Genomic DNA, 20,724 nt, shown 5'->3' on the forward strand with positions numbered 1-20,724 from the left:
TAGTCTGCTCAGACAAACCTGAGCATGTGCAGGGTCCTATGCTCCACAAGTTAATACACGAACGTGTAAAGAGATGAGAATTTGTCACGATGTGCACTGGTGAGCAGTAATGAGAGTACAGTGATGCTGGGTGCTGGCCGCGGGCGTCACCTGGCCGGCCGGTAACAATGGCATTTGTTGTGGCGCGTGTTTTTTGCTGCGCCGGCTCAAACACCTGTTGTCAACCGGCGGAGTCCTGGCCCGCGGCGCGCCGCGCGCACCGGTTTTTTAAGCGGCCGTGGAGGGGAGCCCGCCTGCCCCAGTACATGTGCGTCTCTGCCGACGAACGGAACTCTCGGAAAGGCATGGACTGACTGCCGGTGAGTACGCCGCCACAGCCGCTTCTACTGCTGCCATCGTCCGCCGACACACCGCCGTTTCGCGCGTCACTGTTTTCCTCGATCTCAACGCCTTTGTGCAGCCGCCCGTTTCGATTTCACCTCGTACAATCGACTCGCCATCTACGACTCTGTCAACTTTATTCGCGAGAGATCCGGACGCGTTCGCTGCCACGGCTCCTGATTTCTATTTTGCTGTGATTTAGTTAGGCTGGGTAGGTACAACGCGCATCATTTGTGGATTTGAAAGACACTCGCCACTGTGATAGAGGATATTCGTCACGGAACACTTATTTATGATGATGTGACACATTTCATTTCAGTGAATTCTTACGCATTCATACTTATTTACCATTTTTTTTATTTCTGCCTTTATTTCCTTACTTGCTAAAATTGATTTCTATTTCCTCGCTCTATAAGGATCGTCTGTGCAACTAGACACAAGTGTTCTTAAGCTTCTGCCATTACCGGTCGGGTTTCTCTTCGTTTTTTTTCTGTAGCGTCTTCAATGCCCCATTTAAATTTCTTCTATCGCTGCCAACTGTCCAACTTAGCCGCTGACATTCTGAAGGTAAAATCTTCCGGGTCATATTCTTCAGATCACTGCACATCTCGATCTTTGTGCAGCGATTTTCTTCGGGAATTTTCTGGTGCTTCTGGCTGGCACTTTAATTATCGATACGACCAATTAACAATAGAAATAACAACCTCCCCATTCAGATTATAACGGTACGTAGTATTAAAGCTATTGGGAGATTCAACAAATATTTGTATAGTCAAGTGGACGACATTGGTTGATGAACCACTTGAATTGTGTACTCTACTCTTGCCAGTAGTTGCTTACTTACTATCACATGTGTAAAGTAATAGAGACTAGACATAAATTTAAGATGATGGCAAGGTAATTATAAATTGTTATTCAGTTCAGGTGGACGATTAGTAGATGGAAAAGGCACCGTGCACTTTTCGAATGAACCATTCCAGTTTTCCTGAGACGTGGACCTAGATCAGGACCGAGATCTGTAACACGCCCCTCCTACATGCGAGTGTAGGGTTCTAACCTGTGCCTCAGGCTACTCAGTTTTCTACGAAACATTAAGAACGGCAATAGGAAATGCTTCCGAAATTAGTGGTCTAGGGTGCAGTCATTATGACAATAGACTAAATCACTTCAGACGAATGCCAGAATGATTTATGTAACGGCAGATTCCGTGTTGTGTAACTGTCCAACGGAGCTAGAGTATCATTTCGAATCACCGTAACACCGAAGTAGCGTCGAAATTACTGTATTTGACTGTGATCTACGGGATATTTTACGAGGAAGCCAACGTAGGGTAACAACTGGTACACTGGGCCACCCTGGATGGAAGACGCCTCTGCAACTTTAGTTCTATTGTCAGTTATTTCCGAGACACTACTATTCCAAAAATCCCAGGAATGGAAATCACTAAACATTAAATTAGTAGATCGATGCTTTTATACTTTACTGTCTATTTCTCTTTACAGCTGACGCTGATGTGTTTCATCGTCTTACGTAGATAATCGAAGATGGTGCCTACAATGTTTTTAAACATAAAGATGAACTCCGACTGGCAATAAAGTACGTTGGAGGCACCCTGTAATAACGAGATATATATGTAAATACTCGACGCAAGATTGACGGTTTAATAGCAGAGAATCGCTACGGAGAAAAATATCGTCTGCTTATCTGATGATGGTTATTTAACTATAGAAGCATTAGCTCGATATTTCTACTGCAGCTTTATCATTTAAATGTACATTTTACATATACATTTCACTCGAGTTACTGATCTTACTCCCCCACATCACTCCCCAAGGTGCGACTGATTACCAGAGTTTCAGGGTATGAGAATGAGCTGGTTTACATTTCTGAAACTTCATTTCGTTCCTGTCATCACTTTGTGCGCTTTTCACTTAATTAATATGCAACACCTCCTTGTGAAAAGCAAATCTCGAAACCTTCCGTTTCTGTTTCCTCTGAATATTTACTTTTAGTTTCCATGATTTCCATCGTACCGTCTGCGATGACTCGCTTTGCGAGTACAACGTTTCGTGGCGCCTTGGAGAGTGTAATACGAAGAACGTATCCCCTGAGGTGACCAGCCGTAGAGAATTTCGTTACCTCTATCGCTATATTGTTACGGGAGAGTAAAACTAGCTCAGTTGTTTGTCATTAGTATAGCAATACTCAAACAGCTGCTCTTCGGGGATAACCAACTGCAAATTTCGTGATCTCTCCTAACTTTAGAATTTAACGGCACACTCTAAGAGAGCCGTAATGATAAATTTCAGTGCCTGTTGACTGTGGTTCCCGTTCTAGCACGCCGTCGGTTCTTGGGTGACAGATGGTGCTTCCGTTGAAAATGCCACTTTTACTTCGCGTATTTTCTATCTTACTACCACATACTTTCCGAGAATTTTTCTGACGAGGAAACTTGACATATTTTCGGGTGTGCAATAGGTCTGACGCCTCGATTACTCAGCATATCGGAAGGTCGCACGTGCTTCGAGCGGTATTTGTCGTTTGAAAATGGTTCAAATGGCTCTGAGCACTATGCGACTTAACTTCTGAGGTCTTCAGTTCCCTAGAACTTAGAACTACTTAAACCTAACTAACCTAAAGACATCACACACATCCATGCCCGAGGCAGGATTCGAACCTGCAATCGTAGCGGTCGCGCCGTTCCAGACTAAAGCGCCTAGAACCGCTCGGCCACTCCGGTCGGCCATTTGTCGTTTCAGATTGATTGAGGTCCAGACCTTTAAGATGGTCGTTCTTAATGTGTGAAAAACACTTGTACACTTGCCCAAGTATTGTGCAGAATCATTGAGCTGGCTGGACACCCTTAAATACAGTATAAAGTAAACCGGTCCAAATCTGGGCGGTGGATGAAATATTGGCCGGCAAGGGGAGGAGAAGTGGTGGAATAAGGTTTCTCATCACTAGTCTTTGCACCAGTGTCCTGGGTTAAACTCCAAACCTTTCCGCAGGGTCATATGAAGTATAGTAATTTCGTGTGGATCAGTGGTCGAGTGAAAATCTTCCGACCGGACGCTAATTGGGCGACTTGCGTGTCCCTAATCTACTCGTTATCCAGCTGGCGAGAGAGGGCCTACATTTGAACGGTGAATCCTAACCACGTGTCGTTCCTGTGCGGATTTTCACGTCGGTAAGAGGTGAAGGCCAGGTTAAATTCCCGTGGTTCGAGAGCGATACGATGCCGCAACATTCCCATTGCGAGACACGCGCTTTACCGCTGACCCACCATGCATGTTGCGCTGTTGATGGTGATTTGTCCGTGCGATGGGGACGCTTAACTCGGCGGGCCCCTTAGTGCTATGCGCACCTTCTACCTTCTCTCATTATCATCATCAGTCATCATCCTAATCATCATCATCCAACAGAAACATAACAGTACATTATACACGTATCAGTTACACTCACCTGTACTCTACAAATACACACACGAAACAGCTCTCAGTTACCCAGAAGGAAAGGGACCAACGTGCGCGAATGAAGAATATCTTTTCCGGCAGGCGGTTGAATCCATCCAGTGGAATATCCTAATCAAAGGTGGCATACAGTATTTACATTCTCTTCTCGTCATTGTGGCAGGAAAGACAAAGGTTAGACATTCAGAACGTACGACTGAGTCCTCCGAGTCGTTCATTCCTTAGATAGACGCTTTCCGGTAATAACACCATGTAGTGCTGTTAATTACGATAGAAAAGTAATAGAATTCTTTCTAGGTTCACAACAATACCAGCTGTCAGTTTGGCGAGTCTAGTTGATGTTAAGTCACGACGCCCGTTATGGTTATGCTTCTGTAACTCGCAGTTGAATGTTTTCTTGGTATATCGGCAAATGGAACTCTAGATTTCGAAGTCCCGTCAATAACGAGGTTATTGGATTCGGTGCACTAGCTCAAGTGAACCATCGCCCAGTAGGGAATTTTACATGTACATCTACGTGACTACTCTGCTATTCACAATAAAGTGCCTGGCAAAGGGTTAAGTGAACCACCTTCAAGCTGTCTCTCTACTGTTCCACTCTCGTCCGGCGCGCGGGAGAAACGAGCACTTACAATTTTCTGTGCGAGACCTGATTGCTCTTATTTTATTGTGCTGATCATTTCTCACTAGCCGGCCGGGGTGGCCGAGCGGTTCTAGACGCTACAGTGTGGAACTGCGCGACCGCTACGGTCGCAGGCTCGAATCCTGCCTCGGGCATGGATGTGTGTGATGTCCTTAGGTTAGTTAGGTTTAGGTAGTTCTAAGTTCCAGGGGACTGATGACCTCAGAAGTTAAGTCCCATAATGCTCAGAGCCATTTGAACCATTTTTCTATCTATGTAGGTAGGTGCCAACAGAATGTTTTCGCAATCGGAGGAGAAAACTGGTGACTGAAATTTCATGAGAAGGTCCCGCCGCAACAAAAAAGCGCCTTTGTTTTAATAATTGCCACTCCAATTCACGTATCATGTCTGTGGCACTGTCTCCCCTATTTCGCGATAATACAAAACGAGCCGCCCTTCTTTGAGCTTTTTCGATGTCATCCGTCAGTCCCACCTGAGGTGGATTCCACACTGCACAGCAATACTCCAGGATAGGGCGGACAAGCGTAGTGTAAGCAGTCTCTTTTAGTAGACCTGTTGCAACTTGTAAGTGTTCTTCCATGGTCTTATCTTCCAAGATTCCACGGCATACAACGAAGTGATTTGGGAAACTACGATAAACCTAAGTGAGTGACGCCTGACGCAGAATTGAACCATTTCCTCCCGAATTAGAACGACTCAGTGTCATTTAGAAATAGCTTTATTCATCCCTGAATCAAGGGTATCGGACATAACTATTCATTCTGTTTTTTTCTCTTAGAGTAAGGTGTTCCGTGCATTGTATGTGTCGTTCATTGTATGTGTATAAGAAGTGACTGAGCATTGTGGCGTAATGATTAAGACACAGGACTCGTACTCGGGAGGGGCGAGACGCGAATATTTGACCATTAATCGTGCTTCTTGTTTTCCGTGGTCACCATCAAGCGTGAAAAGCGTATGCCAAGGCGGTTCTGCTTAGAAGGCCACAAGCGATTTCCTCCCTTGCCCATGTCCAGCTGAGCTTCTGTCGTATCTCTAACGACCTCGAAGTTGACGGTACGTTGTTTCTGAAACCACTGCGTGCGGCACTTAGTGCCGCTAGATGCTGCTCAGTTACAGATGACAGCAGGAAGTTAATCGTATGGCAAGATGTGTGGAGTTGCTGAGGCGCCCTGTTCGCGAGAGGAGCAGATGCGGCAGCTGCTTTTTTACTGGAGTCCTTCTGCTACTGCATCTGGTCACTGACCCACAAACGGAGTACCGCTCGCACTTACAGACGACTCCTGTGCCAACAACGATTCACTCCTGTGCGCGTCATCACCTAAACTGTGTTTCGTTTCTTCCCTCCATTTGGGTTTTATTTGTACACCCTAACTCTGAGGAAATGATAAGGTTCGAGCCACTTTTTTACTGATACGAGTATTTCAGTGGCATACGTTCTAGCGACCTTGGCGCCTACAGTTAAACACTGAGGTGACAAAAGTCATGGGATATGGTTCAAATGGCTCTGAGCACTATGGGACTTAACATCTGAGGTCATCAGTCCCCTAGAACTTAGAACTACTTAAACCTAACTAACCTAAGGACATGACACACATCCATTCCCGATGCAGGATTCGAACCTGCGACCGTAGCGGTCGCGCAATTCCAGACTCAAGCGCCTAGAACCGCTCGGCAACACCGGCCGGTAGTCGTGGGATGGAGATATGCATACAAACAGATGGCTAGTATCGTGTACACAAGGTATGAAAGGGCAGCGCATTGGCGGAACTGTCTTGTGTCGTCAGGTGATGTACGTGAAGAGGTTTCCGACGTTATTATAACCGCACGACGGGAATTAAGATTCCAAACGCGGAATGCTAGTTGGAGCTAGACGCATGGAACTTTCCATTTCGGAAATCGTTAAGGAATTCAATATTCCGAGATCCACAGTCTCAAGAGCATGCCGAAAATACCCGAATTTCAGGCATTACCTCTCACCGCGAACAATGCAGCGGCCGACGGCGTTCACATAACGACTGAGAGCAGCGGCGTTTGTGTAGAGTTGTCAGTGCTGACAGACTGCCTTAAATAACCGCAGATATCAATGTGGGACGTACGAAGAACATATCCGCTAGGACATTGACGCGAAATTTGGTGTTCATGGGCTATGGGCGCAGACGACCGGCCCAAGTGTCTTTGGCAGCACCACGCCATCGCCTGCAGCGCCTCTCTTGAGCTCGTAAACATATCGGTTGGACCATAGACGACTGGAAAACCGTGGTCTGGTCAGGCAAATCCCGATTGCAGTTGGTAAGAGCTGATGGTAGGGTTCATGTGTGGCGTAGACTCCACGAAGCCATGGACCCAAGTTGACAACAAGGCACTGCGGAAGCTGGTAGTGGCTCCATAATGGTGTGGGCTGTGTTGACATAGAATTGGCTGGGTCCTCTGGTGCAACTGAACCGATCATTGAATGGAAATGCTTATGTTCGGCTACGGAGACCATTTGCAGCCATTCATGGACTTCATGTTCCAAAACACCGATAGAATATTTATGAACGACAATGCGCCATGTCAGCTGGTGTGGCCGAGCGGTTCTAGACGCTTCAGTCTGGAACCGCGAGACCGCTACGATCGCAGGTTCGAATCCTGCCTCGGGCATGGATGTGTGTGATGTCCTTAGGTTAGTTAGGTTTAAGTAGTTCTAAGTTCTAGGGGACTGATGACCTCAGATGTTAAATCCCATAGTGCTCAGAGCCATTTGAACCAAATGCGCCATGTCGTCGGCCCACAGTTGTTCACGATTGGTTGGAAGAACATTATGTACAATTCCAACGAATGATTTGGCCACCGAGAGGTTCTAGGCGTTTCAGTCTGGAACCGCGCTGCTGCTACGATCGCAGGTTCGAATCCAGCCTCGGGCATGGGTGTGTCTGATGCCCTTAGGTTAGTTAGGTTTAAGTAGTTCTAAGTCTAGCGGACTGATGACTTCAGATGTTAATTCCCGTAGTGCTTAGAGCCATTTGAACTATTTGGCCACCCAGACCGCTCAACATGAAACGCTTCGAACATTTATGGGACATCATGGAGAGGTCAATTCGTGCACGAAATCCTGCACCGGCAATACTCTCGCAATTATGGACGGCTAAAGAGGCAGCTCAACACTTCTGTAGCGGACTTGTTGACTCCATGCTACGTCGATCTGCTGCAGTTCGCCTGGCAAAAAGAGGTCCGACACGATATTAGGAAGTATCCCACGGCTTGTGTCACGACAGTTTATACCGCAAGCCTGCATGCTGGAGAACACCTCGTACCAATATTAGCCACTCTCTCATGTATCGCCCAAGTTTGGAATGATACATCCTTATATGCACTCAAGCGTGTCCAACCTTTTTATCGTGACGATACATTGCCTGGTCAAAGGTATCTGGGCACTCCTATGTAATGCGGAATTGACCACTAGATGTCACAAGGGGTGGGCCCACCGGTATAAAAGGAGGTGGAAAGTATTGTGTTGCCAGTAGAGAAGCCGTAACAGTAGAATCGGTCGGGCAGGAGAGTTCAGCGCCTTCGAGCGTATTCTACTCATTGGTTGTCACTTGAGTAACAGATTCATCAGGGACATTTCAGCCGCTCTAAAGCGACACAAGTTGGCTGATAGTGATGTGATTGTGAAGTGGATACCCGAAAGAACAACCACAGCTAAATCAAGACCAGGCACACCTCATGTACTGACACTGAGGGACCGTTGAGCATTGCGGAGGATGGTTGTAGAAAAATCGTATGAAATCTGTAGAAAGACTCACTCGTGAGTTCCAATGTGCAACCGGCAGTCCAGATAACACAGTGACTGTGAGTAGGCAGTTAGAAATGGAAGCAATGGTCGATCAGCTCCTTCACACATTTGTGTGGTCACTGCTAAGCGAAGCTTGAGGTAGTGTAAAAAGCGACGCCACTGGACGGAGGTTGACTGGAAACGAGTAATATGGAGTGATGAATCACGCTGCAACCTGTAGCAGTCCGTTGGAAAGGTTTGGGTTTGCTGAATGCCTGCACAACGTTATCTGGCGTCGTGTGTGATGCCAACTGTGAAGAACGGAGGAGATGGTGCTAAGTTATGGTGTTGTATTTCTTGGCTAGTGTGTGGTCCCCTTATCGCGCATAAGAAAACGCTAAATGCTGAAGGGTGTGAACACATTTTACGGGATTATGCACAGCGTACAGTAGAAGTACGGGTCGGAGACGATGACTGTATCAGCGTGGAAATTCACTCTGTCGTAAAGCAACATCGGAGAAGCAACTATTCCTGAAACTGACTGGCTTATCCAGAGTCCCGACCTGAACCAAATGGAACACCTCTGGGATGGGCTAGAACATCATCTTCACCTCAGACGCCAACGTGCATCATTACTACCTTCCACGGTTTCGTCTCTTGAGGGAGAATGAGCTGCCATTCCTCCACAGACATTGAGGCACCTCCACAATAGTATTCAAGTCATCATAAAGGCGCGGGTGACGCACAAAATACTAACGTCCACTAATAAGTGTCTAGATACAATGGAGGCAAAAGAATTGTTACACAGTTTTCTTACAGTGCTCGTTCTCTAAATTTATCTGACAGAATTTCACAACAATAACGTTGGCTTTTCTCCAGCGATTCCCTTCCATGAGTATTTATGTTAGACTTCCATTTGGGCTATACCGACCTGTAACGTTCCTAACAGTCCGTCTCTGATTTCCTTCTTCGTCTTTCCTTGTGACCTACTTGATAACACGCACAAACAATGGAGCATTACTATAAACTAGGTCTCATTGGTGTCTAGGGTACCGTTGCTTAAAAGATGCACTTTAGTTTCCTAAAATTCTCCCAAAAAATGTTAAATCTTCTGCCGGCCGCGGTGGCCGAGCGGTTCTAGGCGCTTCAGTCCGGAACCGCGCGACTGCTACAGTCGCAGGTTCGAATCCTGCCTCGGGCGTGGATGTGTGTGATGTCCTTAGGTTAGTTAGGTTTAAGTAGTTCTAAGTTGTAGGGGACTGATGACCTCAGATGTTAAGTCCCATAGTGCTCAGAGCCATTTGAACCATTTTTAAATCTTCTGTTCGACTTCCCTACGAATGATCTGCGTGTTCGTTCCACTTCATATCGCCTCGTAATTACTGAAACGATATGACGTGTTCCAAATGTTCTTATGCGCGAGTCAGAGGCTGTCTATGCAGTGTAGACGTCGACGGCTGTATTTGCTGTGAGAGAGAAACTGCATGGGACCACAGATATTAAGACTCGCAGAACTTAATTAATATCATGAGATATTGCAAATATTTTTAGGCATGTTGCAGGGAAATCGTTATTTCTTCCTCCAATACTTGAACTGGAAAAATTCCAACCATTATTAGGGCAAGTCCGTGATTAACGTCTGAGAGTATACTTCGTGTCTGTTTATTCACTGAGAAGCGAAGAACAAGTGAAACAATGATATGCCGCTAAATTCAAGGGGCATGCATGAAAGATGACGAAACAACGATCGTCACAGATGAAATTTAAACGGTTTAACAAGAAATACATCGGATATAAAATTGCACTAGCACCCAGTGCAAACATGCACAGAGATGTTCGGTTAAATCCGTAAGCCTGCAACGATTGCATGACAAATGGATCTTCATTAGACTGTTGGCATACGTCAGACTGCCAAGCAGCGAAAACTCTGAACGGAAATTTCTATGAGATCGAATATTAGATAGAAACGGTTTCCATGAACGGACTAAGTGGAATTCTTGTTCCTGGTTGATTAGGTTCGACTGCCAGATGTATTTCTGCCGCTTCCTTTACCACCATTTCCCAAAAGGCTGAAGTTGTGGTCATCGTATGAGAGTTTCCATAATTCATTAAGTGGGCACAGAAAATTCAATGTTCCGTCACTGCAAATTTACCTGGCTTAAGAAAAAAGATTGCTGCTGATATCCATTGCACCATTCTCGTACCGTCTGTATAGTTTGACTTATATATGTCATTTTTCACATTCGCGCTAAATTTTTTATATCTTCACCTTTCACTTCAGATCATCCGTCACAGTCTCCGGAAGAACTCTCGTCTTGGTCGATGAGACGAAGATCGATCTCAGTTATTGTTTCTCCGCGACTTTGGCTAACCTTAAAGAAACATTCCCCACGTACCGAAGAAAGTCCAGTAGCTTCATGACCTATCTATCCCCTCCCTCTTGGCCGGCCGGTGTGGCCGAGCGGTTCTAGGCGCTTCAGTCTGGAACCACGCGACCGCTACGGCCGCAGGTTAGAATCCTGCCTTGGGCATGGATGTGTGTGGTGTCCTTAGGTTAGTTAGGTTTAAGTAGTTCTAAGTCTAGGGACTGATGACCTCGGATGTTAAGTCCCATAGTGCTTAGAGCCATTTGAATCCTTCCTCTTCCATTGGTTGAACTTGAATACTGACTGTGGATGCACTGTTTCATTCTGGAAGCTGTCACTGACAGACATTACATGGTTTTTAGTATAATTTTATCTTAGGATCATTTAGTTTTAGGACTGATAAAATTCTATCCTGAGGGTGGCTGTTTATCGACTGTGTCATCTGTGATGTATGCGCCTTGGATTTCCCAGTATACCGTTCTTTTACTTGTTCTTGGCGTCTCTAGTAATGTGTAGCACGTTCAAAGAACGAACAGACACGAATTTGCCCAAACGTTAACTACCGAATCACCTTGACAGTAGCAAGAATGTTTGCAGTCCAAATATCGGAGAAAGTAACGATCACGTCTCGCCTGAATTTCTGAATGGATGCAATTTTAAATTTGATAAGAAAACGTCAAAAAAATACAGTGTCGGATTTGTCGAAACTGCAGCATTCTATTACTAAAGCCGTGGCACGTTCGCGTATAACGAACACTGCGTGTTGATCGGCGTAGATACAATACGATGCCATTTTAGTGAGCGAAGGGGGGAGTGATCCAGGTTACAGGAACTTTCGAGTGATAAATCTCCATCGTAATTAATTAAACCAGTTACCAGAGCGATTTCCGCAGTTTCCTTGCCAACAAAGTCCCAAGAAAATGAAGCCAGGGCTAAGATTTGTAGCCGGCCGCGGTGATCGAGCGGTTCTAGGCGCTTCAGTCCGGAACCGCGCTAATGCTACGATCGCAGGCTCAAATCCTGCCTCGAGCATGGATGTGTGTGATGTCCTTAGGTTAGTTAGGTTTCAGTAGTTCTAAGTCTAGGGACTGATGACTCCGGATGTTAAGTCCCACAGTGCTTAGAGCCATTTGAACCATTTTTAAGATTTGTACGTCATCGTTCTCCAATGCTGTATTTATCTACAGAACGTTACTTAGTTTGCCAAAGGTTGATATCTCGTTGATGCTCAATGCATCGCTGCTATTTAGTATGTCAAGTTTACCCGAAACAGGGATTACCACAATGACAGGCTATTCCGTAATAATTCTCACATAAACGTAGGCCACTTTTAGAGAACTATAGTCATGATAGAGTAGTGAAGATTCTACTCCAGACTGAAGTTTAATTTCGAAGAATATGCGCAATAAACGGAAGAAAAGTGGTGAATTCAAATATCTTTCTGTAACGTACTTTTATCTCATAACAGATCATAGGTTTTTTTGCTTCTCTTCTGATTGACAGCAAGAACAATGCACGAGATGCCCTTTTTCGGGTGTTGAAAGTCTTCTGAGCATGGGAGTGCCCGCAGATAGGATTTGGCTACCCATTCACCACAAGCTGCACTCTGCACATCGCTCTAAGAAAGTCACTATAGTGCTCCTCACCTATAATGTAAAATTTTTGACCATTCAAGCGTCCTTCGCTGCATTGAGTGCTGAAAGTTTCGCCTTGTTCACTGACACATTCTTTCTTTTCATGTCACGTGAATGTAGAGCTTTGATAACTCATTGCAGATTGTACGTGATCGTCCATAAGACAAATAAATCATTTTTCTGTTTCGTACACCAGAGACACTCTTAACTTTCATGGATGCAGAAACTCCACAAGATTCGTTGGTTTTTAAGTTATATGATTTACACTAGGACAAAATGAAACTATTAACGAAGTGTGTTTTAATAAACGTGACGTATTAGTCACAGACGTGTTCAGTACGCAAAATGCCTGATACAGTCCATTAAAGGAAAACAAATAAAAACTGCACCACAGGACTTACAATGAGTTGCCAAAAGTCTCCGAACACACTACAGAATGAACTCCGTGTGTCACCGGACTGTGCGTGCGAGTGAATAGAGTAGCAAACAGGATGGCGCGAATGGGTCAACAACGAGAAGTAAACAAGTTATTCCGTCAGAGGCTTTCCCCAGGAGCTACAACTACCTAAATCCACTTTTTACGTCTCTGTAACAAAATGGAATGTCAGGGTACCACAAACATAATCTTCTCTCCGGAAAGCCTAGTTTATTGACGATAAGGATCATCGAACTGAAAACCAAGGTGTTCTGATCCAACGTAGAGTATACGAAACATTGGATTCCAGATTTAAAAGCACCTTCAGAGGTGAGGGTGGTACTACCGTACCAAAATTTGAGTGCCGCACACATTAACAAATGAGAGATAAATAAACATCACCGGAATTGAAAAAAATTAAGACTAGTCAAATTGATCAGGTTACGAGGCCCTGACAACATTCCTATTAGTTTGTACAGTGAATATGTTTTCCTACCTCAGGTTTATCGATAATCAGTCTCACGTCAGACTCTAGTGTACGTCATCCCTGTTCACGAAAAACTAAGAGAAAGTTTGCGATGAATTGTATTCTTGACATACGGCTGCTGCTGGATCCTAGAACATTATTTGCGGTCGAAAATTATGACATTTTTGGAAGGCAATTGACCGATCGTGTTATATACTGGGTCACACTTATATTCCGGGCTATTACGACGTATTCGGATGAATATCGTGCTGAAACCCAACGTTTCGTTCCCATCTACGTGGGACATCTTCAAAGGGATGTTTCAGCTTTTCCGGGGGTCGGTTGCGCACTCTGGCTCGCTACTGGCTGAAGTAAAATTCCGTTTCTGCTAGCTCCCGCGCAGAGGCGTGACGTCACAAGTTTTGAGAACTTCAGCACAATCAGCCATGGTGGAAGAATGGTACTCATCTTCTTCGGCAACGGCATTCAGATATCTTTTAGTTTCACACCCTCCTCTTCCGATTAAAATTATTGAGGTGTTCAGCTATCTCTGTGGCCCATCAGTATAGCCTTCTACAGGGTGAGTCACCTAACGTTACCGCTGGATATATTTCGTAAACCACATCAAATACTGACGAACCGATTCCACAGACCGAACGTGAGGAGAGGGGCTAGTGTAATTGTTTAATACAAACCATACAAAAATGCACGGAAGTATGTTTTTTAACACAAACCTACGTTTTTTAAATAGAACCCCGTTACTTTTTAGCACATCTGAACATATAAACAAATACGTAATCAGTGCCGTTTGTTGCATTGTAAAATGTTAATTACATCCGGAGATATTGTAACCTAAAGTTGACGCTTGAGTACCACTCCTCCGCTGTTCGATCGTGTGTATCGGAGAGCACCGAATTACGTAGGGATCCAAAGGGAACGGTGATGGACCTTAGGTACAGAAGAGACTGGAACAGCACATTACGTCCACATGCTAACACCTTTTTATTGGTCTTTTCCACTGACGCACATGTACATTACCATGAGGGGTAAGATCAGGAGAACGGGCTGGCCAATTTATGCGTCCTCCACGTCCTATGAAACGCCCGTCGAACATCCTGTCAAGGGTCAGCCTAGTGTTAATTATGGAAAGTGCAGCTGCACCATCATGCTGATACCACATTCGTCGACGCGTTTCCAGTGGGACATTTTCGAGCAACATTGGCAGATCATTCTGTAGAAACGCGATGTATGTTGCAGTGCTCTCCGATACACACGATCGAACAGCGGAGGAGTGGTACTCAAGCGTCAACTTTAGGTTACAATATCTCCGGATGTAATTAACATTTTACAATGCAACAAACGGCACTGATTACGTATTTGTTTATATGTTCAGATGTGCTAAAAAAACTAACGGGGTTCCATTTAAAAAAACGTAGGTTTGTGTTAAAAAAACATACTTCAGTGGATTTTTGTATGATTTGTATTAAACAGTTACACTAGCCCCTCTCTTCACGTTCGATCTGTGGAATCGGTTCGTCAGTATTTGATGTGGTTTACGAAATATATCCAGCGGTAACGTTAGGTGACTCACCCAGTATAGTATTCGCTTGTGGCTGCGCGTATCCGAGTCTAATCAGATCGCATCCGATGATCTCCTGGCTGTAAAGTGTGTTCCACAACAGTTGATCTGTTAGTTTCCTACCTTTTACAGTTACCTTTGTGTTCTAGTCGTTTTTCGACCTTTCTTTTAGTAGTAGTAGGTACCGAGCGACGTGGTGCAATAGTTAGCACACTGGAGTCGCATTCGGGAGGACTACGATTCAAACCTGCGTCCAGCCATCCAGATTTAGGTTTTCCGTGATTCCCTGAATCGCGTCAGCGAATGTCGGGATGGTTCCTTTGAAAGCCCAAGGCCGAAATCCTTCCCCATTCTTGGCACAGACCGAGCTTGTGTTCCGTCTTTATTGACCTCAATGTCGACAGGACGTTAAACTCAATCTTCCTTCCTTCCTCTTTAGTAGTACCCACGTACACGTCTCCACAGCTACACGATATTCTGTAAATTCCTGATTTTTCCAGCGGTTTGCGAGCAACATTGGCCGAATTTACGTTTGTATACAGGGTGGCCAGAAACAGTTCGAAAAGCTTGTAAGAGTTGCTGGGTAGCTTGTACTGCAAAAGAATTATTAATTTAAAAAATCGATACGTTGCCCCTTTTCCGACTGAATTAGCGTTGAAGTTATCCAATCAGGCCGTCGCGCCAGCAAATTCAAGCGGCCCGCCAGATACCTTAGAGTCAATTGTTCTCAGAGCATAGATGATAAACACGAGACTGCCCAACCTTTGTCGCGAGTTCGATCCTTACTTCCGTCCCACGTCCATTTTTGTCTGTTTTACTCGGTTTTAGGAAACCAAACGAAGAACACGTTTGACGACATCGTCTGTGGTGCGCCGCTTGAATTTGCACGCGCAAATCTGATCGTCTAACCTCAATACTAATTAACTCTGAAATGGCGCAATTTATCGAATTTTTCGGTAACAATTATTTCTCAGCACAACCTACCCTGCAACAGCGTTACAAGATTTTCAAATTGTTTCTGTGTGGGTTTGCGGATTACAGCGATATTCTGTTTCATCAAGACTTTCCTATGCGCTCAGTAATCTCTTTTATTAATGGCAGGCGAATCTTGGATCACCATTACCTTTTCGTGGCTTTCTTAGCGCACTTTTTATCTCCACGAACGAATATCCATTTCTCAGAAACGCAATAGTGAGATATTCCAGTTCCGTGAAGAGCAGCTACGATTCACAAATGTTACTCGCTCTGTTTGCTAACGTTTTTATAACACCTTGCTTTTGTCGTGTGTGACGATTTGAATTTCGGTGTAAGGTCCGTGTTAGTTGGTTTTCGCTGTGGAGTGTGGACCGAGCTATCTTATTCTTTCTTGAAGACTAGTACACCAAGGAAACGTAATCTGCCGTCTATCTCCTCCTGCATAGTGAACTGAGTCTTCGTATTAATCATATTGAGATGTGTCACTTTTTTGGCAGTTTAAGTTTTATAATTATGTATTAGGCGTTAAAAAAGTTTCATATTTTAACACGAGACAGTAGTGGTTAAAATTCGAAAAAATAGTGCTAATAACATACATGCAGAGCGAAATAATTGTTGATATATGAGCCATTCAGTACTATGATAGCCAAATGGTTCAAATGGCTCTGAGCACTATGGGACTTAACTGCTGTGGTCATCAGTCCCCTAGAACTTAGAACTACTTAAACCTAACTAACCTAAGGACATCACACACATCCATGCCCGAGGCAGGATTCGAACCTGCGATCGTAGCGGTCACGCGGCTCCAGACTGTAGCGCCCAGAACCGCACGGCCACTCCGGCCGGCCTATGATAGCCATGTCTGTTGGTAATACAGGAGATGGTCAGTGAGGTTACCACTCAGTCATACAAGTTTTTCACCTCTCTGGAAAGAACCACAAACTCGTGCGAACATACCTGGCAGCCCTCTGATTTGGTCATATGCAAAAGAAACACGCTTTTGGCTCTGAGCACTATGGGACTTAACACCTGAGGTCATCAGTTCCCTAGAACTTTGAACTACTTAAGCCTAACTAACCTAAGGACATCACACACATCCATGCCGGAGGCAGGATTCGAACCTGAGACCGTAGCCGTCGCGCGGTTCCAGACAAGCGCCTAGAACCTCTCGGCCACACCGGCCGGCAGACACACGCTTTCGTAACACGCTTTTGTAACGTGTACACGTCGTCGAGGGGTATGAAAGACACCAGTACCTTTATGTGTTCCCGTAGCCAGAAATACAAGCGATTAAAGTCAGGTCAACTGGGAGACAATGCTACTGGACCTCCTCAGCCAATACATCGCTCAATAAACGACTGTATTAGGCACGGTAGGTATTACGAGGAGTAGGAAATGGAATGATGCTCCGTCGTGTGTAAAGCATATCCGTTTCTTTCTGCAAGGGTAACATCCTCCAATAGCGCAAGTAATTTGTCGCGCAAAAATTGTAAAATTGTTGGTAAACAACACAAGTTCATTTGACCACCCACAGTTCCTATCCACAAACTGATACTAAAGTGAATCTGACGCTTTACTCCATGAGTGCTCGTGGATTTACGAGGGATACCAGAAAAAAACTGCAATTAGTTTTCGAAAGTTATATGTTTTCAAATTGTTTACAAAACAACGTTATCTCCTTCAAAATACTCACCATTACAACTAATACATTTGTCCAACCGGTGCTTCCACTGTTCGAAATTTTTTTGTAGTCGTCTTTAGAAGTGGATGCCAGGACTTCCCTCGTTTTTTTCTTGACTTCTTCAGTGTTATCAAATCGGTGTCCTTTCATGCCGCTTTTCATGCATGGAAATAAGACAATGTCGCACGGAGCCGGTCAGGCGAGTAAAGTGTGTGGGGCAGCGGAAACATGCCATTTTTAGCCAAAAACAGTCTTACTAGTGGTGGCTGTGTGTGTAGGTGCGTTGTCGAGGTGGAAGAACCAGTTTACTGTCTGCCATAAATCGGGTCTCTTTTGACGAACTCTGTTGCGCAGTCTTCTTAAAACTTCCAAATGGAAGGTTTGATTGACGGTCTGACCAGGGAAAACAAACTTTTCGTCGATTCGGGCAGTTGATGAACATGCAGAACGAGATTTGTCATCAACCGACATGTCGCCATTTTTAAATCGAGCAAACTACTCGTACCCTTGAGTTATTCCCATAGCGTCATCTTGGTTAGCTGTTTTCAACATTAAAACAGTTTTAGCAGTATTTGTAATGAGAAAAAAAAAACAGAGCAGCACGTTGTTCGTTGAAACAAAAAGCGAAACAAGAATAAAACAGCGCTAGCAAAAACAGTCACTTTAGGTGAACAGAACAAACCAGGTCGACAGCACAGGCAACACTGAACTGGTAAGAAGTTGCTATACACACCTAGCGGCAGAAATGCGTACTACACAAGCTCCGCCCAAGGTACCCCCTCGTACATTTGTCCACCCATGATTATTGTGGTAATTTATTAGCCCACTTCGTGTAAACCCTGCCCCAACTGTAACTAAAATGCAAACTGTGGATTTTCAGCACTCCATCCTAGAAATCATTGTCGTAATTGTAATATGGCCTAATGGTTATAACAATACCACCACTTGCAAAGTAGGTTAGAAATCAGATTAATAATGTTGCTCACGCAGCGTATGTTCGCTTTATCAGGCAGCAACAAAGTTATTGACTGTGGATGGTATCGTCAGAATGGAAATAATCAAGTCACTGTAAAAAAGTCATTAATTTTGGCACTTATCTTGAATGGATTCCCACATAGATTTCGTCGAAGTTGTTATGGCTCATCTTGTTGAGTCTAGGGTGATTCCACTTTGACTGCTAGAAGGTCCAGATCTGTATTTTAGTAATATTTGAAGACCTATCAAATGCGTTTTTCAGGAAATTCTTAATGATCAAACAATCCCAGATCAGAACAATGGTATGGTAGAAATAATTTTTGACTTGGTGTTCACGATCCACATTTTTATTAAACTTCTTGCAAATTCACATATACTTCTTCTTAATTGTCACATCATCAATAAAACAGTTTTGTATCAATCTTCATATATTTAATTTCCACTTTAACCAAACACAAGATTTGACTGTTCTTTTACAAAGCGAAATAACAACTTCTGCAAAGTGAAACAAAGACTGCTCTGTGCGCATTCGGGCCAAAACGGTTACAATTAAGTTCAAATGGCTCTGAGCACTATGCGATTTAACTTCTGAGGTCATCATTCGTCTAGAACTTAGAACTAATTAAACCTAACTAACCTAAGGACATCACACACATCCATGCCTGAGGCAGGATTCGAACCTGCGACCGTAGCGGTCGCTCGGTTCCAGACTGTAGCGCCTAGAATCGCACGGCCATTCCGGCCGGCTTACAAGAAAGTCAAAGATTATGACAGTCTCCCAGAAATGAATACACACAAGAACCATATCACTGTAATATATCGATACATCGGAGTACCTATCCATAGATAAAACCAAATGTGAATATTGTCATAAAAATATGTCTGTTACTTCGCAGAAAAGTAGTACGATATTACTGGTATCGAAAACTGGGGCTGGAGTGCCGTAATGGTCACGTAAATAAAGAACCATTACATGGTCTTGGAGCCTGAAATCTTGCACCCGCTGTAGGTGATATGGATAAAGTGTTCGTGCATAATTGGCCATTATGAGCTTTAATTGCTTGTACACTTATTTCACGTTCATCTTTTACTCGTCGCTGCATTCGCTTCTCCACATACAGTGTGTGAAATGTTCGAGGACACCCGTCATTGCCGGCCGGTGTGGCCGTGCGGTTCTAGGGGCTTCAGTCTGGAACCGCGTGACCACTACGGTCTCAGGTTCGAATCCTGCCTCGGGAATGGATGTGTGGTGATGTCCTTAGGTTAGTTAGGTTTAAGTAGTTCTAAATTCTAGGGGACTGATGACCACAGATGTTAAGTCCCGTAGTGCTCGGAGCCATTTGAACCATTTGAACACCCGGCATTCCTTGCCCGTGTTGTCAATGATCCCGTGTCCGCAAGTCGCTGAAATAACGTGCCGAACATTTTTTTGACGTGTAATAGTGTGTTGAGGGCATCTTATGGCGTACATGATATGTTTCTGTTGATTAACGTCGTTGGGCAAATCCTAGCATAGTAATCATGTCTGCTACTTTACACTATGAATAGTATGACCCTACTTCACTGTTTAAGCTGTTCACACACTTACTAATTTTGTGCTGATGCCTGCACAACCTCAAAATTGCATGTATTGAATGGCTGCTGTACGAGACAGTTCTAAGTGCTATGTCTGACAATAGTATCTTCGCCAGAGGACTAGCCTTCACGCTTACGGCAATATTTCCTTTAGCAGTGCGATACGACACCGTTTGGTTCAAATGGCTCTGAGCACTATGGGACTTAACTTCTGAGGTCATCAGTCCCCTAGACTTGGATATATTTAAACCTAACTAACCTAAGGACATCACACACATCCATGCCCGAGGCAGGATTTGAACCTGCGACCGTAGCGGTCGTGCGGTTCCAGACTATAGCGCCTAAAACCACTCGGCCACTCCGGCCGGCACGACACCGTTTCTTCCGGCATTCGATGAGGCATTTTGCGGTGGCACGACTTACTTCATTTCCACAGAATCATGGCGTCGGCCCTGTTTATCCTTTGCTATTTATTCGTGGTATGAAGAAAGCTCATAGGGCCAACGGTTGTAGATTCCTTGTGGCCTACGTGGCGCAATCAGGTTGTTGACAACAATATTTTCCTCGACACTCTTTCCTGCTCGCAACAGCAGTGCCCCTTCGGTCGATATCCGTGGCACACTTATAGTAGCGTTACGTCTCTGGTGAACTCACTACAGTAGTCCTCAAAATAAGAGAATGACAACTGTTATCTCCTCCGGGTCCATCAAATAATTCACTACATAAATATGTGCAACAATTACATTTGAAACAATACAGAAATACAGTAACCGTTATAATTAAGTTTACGCTTGCATATGTAGCAATGGA

The 20,724-nt window shown here is 44.5% G+C and overlaps 1 protein-coding gene across 1 annotated transcript in view; it reads left to right on the top strand.

The window, feature by feature from the left end:
- Positions 1–306: 306 nt before the first annotated feature.
- LOC126470673 (zinc finger protein GLIS2 homolog) overlaps positions 307–20,724 on the top strand; it is a 131,399-nt gene continuing 110,981 nt past the window's right edge. Inside the window, exon 1 of the mRNA XM_050098667.1 lies at positions 307–359. The gene's annotated coding sequence lies outside the window, so the exon portion shown is untranslated. The remainder of the gene's footprint in view (positions 360–20,724) is intronic.

The sequence above is a fragment of the Schistocerca serialis genome, chromosome 3 (assembly GCF_023864345.2).
Source record: "Schistocerca serialis cubense isolate TAMUIC-IGC-003099 chromosome 3, iqSchSeri2.2, whole genome shotgun sequence".
Lineage (NCBI taxonomy): Eukaryota > Metazoa > Arthropoda > Insecta > Orthoptera > Acrididae > Schistocerca > Schistocerca serialis.